Source organism: Cucurbita pepo, unplaced genomic scaffold, assembly GCF_057944985.1.
Source record: "Cucurbita pepo subsp. pepo isolate OVF unplaced genomic scaffold, ASM5794498v1 scafford_64, whole genome shotgun sequence".
In the NCBI taxonomy this organism is placed as follows: domain Eukaryota; kingdom Viridiplantae; phylum Streptophyta; class Magnoliopsida; order Cucurbitales; family Cucurbitaceae; genus Cucurbita; species Cucurbita pepo.
The window spans coordinates 87,501-90,000 of NW_028257968.1; positions in this window are offsets into that span (position 1 = coordinate 87,501).

Sequence of the window (2,500 nt, forward strand, 5' to 3'; positions counted from 1 at the left end):
TCACCCCGCACGCCCTCGCACACCCCCGCGCGCTCACCTCGCACACCCCCGCGCGCTCACCCCGCACGCCCCCGCACGCTCACCCCGCGCACCCCCGCACGCCCCCGCACTGCCCCGCGCGCTCACCCCGCACGCCCCCGCACACCCCCGCGCCCCCACTCCCCTCGCACACGCCAAGCCCCATCCTATGCTATGTGCGATACATGTCCTACCAACAGCATATCAAAAGTGTTGGATGTTACCTCCATAAAAAAAACATCATACCCAATGCCTATGAAACGTGAGTACACGTATAAAGCCTTGAAGGTTAGCCCCTACAACAATTCATCACACCTAACATCCGTGGAAAGTAAGAACGTGTATAAAGCCTTGGACTATAAAAATATCATCAAACCCAATACCCGTGAAAAGTGAATGTTCATTTTTAATGCTTTTTTTTTTTTTTGGAACTAAGAAAAGAGTGACACCCGTCAAATTTAACTATTTTTTCTTTTGCTTGTCTAAAACAATAAAATGAAGAGTTTTGATACTAGAGCAAATACATTACACTAAGACACCAACCATGACCGCGTTTTTACAACCATCACCCATTAATTGTGAAAGTACATGTGGAGTGGTCGGTTTGTTGTAATATTTTTTTTGGGAACTAAGCAACATGAAAGAATGATTCCCACAAAATTTCAGATTTTTTTGACCACTCTAGCTATTTTTTCTAATTTCTTATTATTTAATATTTAAAAATTCATTAAAAAAAATTGGTTGGTCGAAAAATTATGAAACTTGATTTCTAGATCCATTGGAATGTCCAATTCATGAATCAATTGAGTTCATGGAAAAAAACATTCTAAAACTTGAGATATTTGACCGTATGACCGCTCAGAAAAATCGTATCTAGGCCTGGCAGACCAAAAATGCCTCAAAATGTACTATATAGGGGGGTGACTAGTCTGCATGGGCTGGGCACGGGGGTACCCCCTATATCTTCCGCCACCCCCACGCCCCAAGCACTATGCGCCGCACAGGGGCATATGCTTGGGGCGTCGGGGTGGTGGTCGGAGGCCGAGGGCGGTTGACGGCGGGGGTGCGGTGGCGGAACGCGCACGGTGGGGCAGTGTCGGAACGTTCCCGTGCGCTCGCCAGCCCCACCCCGCCCCACCCGCGTGCGCCCCGCCCGCTTGCCCCCGTGCGCTCGCCCGCCCCGCCACGCCCTCATGCTCCAGCGCGCGCGCGCGCGCCCCGTCCCGCCCCGCCCGCGTGCTCCCGCGCGCGCGCGCCCCCGCCCCGCCCCGCCAGCGTTCGCCCCGCGCGCGCGCGCCCCCCGCCCCGCCCCGCCAGCGTGCTCCCGCGAGCGCGCGCCCCCCGCCCCGCCCCGCCAGCGTGCTCCCGCGAGCGCGCGCCCCGTCCCGCCCCGCCCGCGCTCTGCTGCGCGCGCGCCCGTGCCTGCGCCCCATCCATCACCCATTAATTGTGAAAGTACATGTGGAGTGGTCAGTTTGTTGTAAATTTTTTTCTGGGAGCTAAGCAACATGAAAGAATGATTACCACAAAATTTCAGATTTTTTTGACCACTCTAGCTATTTTTTCTAATTTCTTATTATTTAATATTTAAAAATTCATTAAAAAAAATTGGTTGGTTGAAAAATTATGAAACTTGATTTCTAGATCCATTAGAATGTCCAATTCATGAATCAATTGAGTTCATGGAAAAAAACATTCTAAAACTTGAGATATTTGACCGTATGACCGCTCAGAAAAATCGTATCTAGGCCTGGCAGACCAAAAATGCCTCAAAATGTACTATATAGGGGGGTGACTAGTCTGCATGGGCTGGGCACGGGGGTACCCCTATATCTTCCGCCACCCCCACGCCCCCCAAGCACTATGCGCCGCACATGGGCATATGCTTGGGGCGTTGGGGTGGTGGTCGGCGGACGAGGGTGGTTGACGGTGGCGGTGCGGTGGCGAAACTTGCGCGGTGAGGCCGTGTTGGGTGCGCCTTTGGGCGTGCGACATGAGCCTTGTTGAGAATGGAATGTTGCGATGTTGCCTTGTAACTTGGGCTGGCTTGAGGATGGTTGATGGCTGGTACGATGATGAAACATGCAAGGTGGGGTGGAGTCGGGTGCCTTCGGGCGTGCGACATGAACCTCGTTGAGTGTGTGACGTTGTGGTGATGCTTGGCCAGCCTTGGGCCAGCCCTATGTTTTGAAGGCGTGTGGTGCCAGAACATGTTCGGCTGGTCGGAATCGGGTGCCTTTGGGCGTGCGACATGAGCCTCGTTGAGCACGGAATGTTGCGATGTTGCCTTCTAACTGGGAATCTCTGGTGTGAGGACTGTGGATGGCTGCTGGTACGATGATGAAACATGCAAGGTGGGGTGGAGCCGGGTGCCTTCGGGCGTGCGGCATGAACCTCGTTGAGTGTGGGACGTTGTTGTGGTATGCCTCCCTTCCTTGGGCTAGCCCTATGTTTTGAAGGCTGCGTGGTGGCGGAACATGCT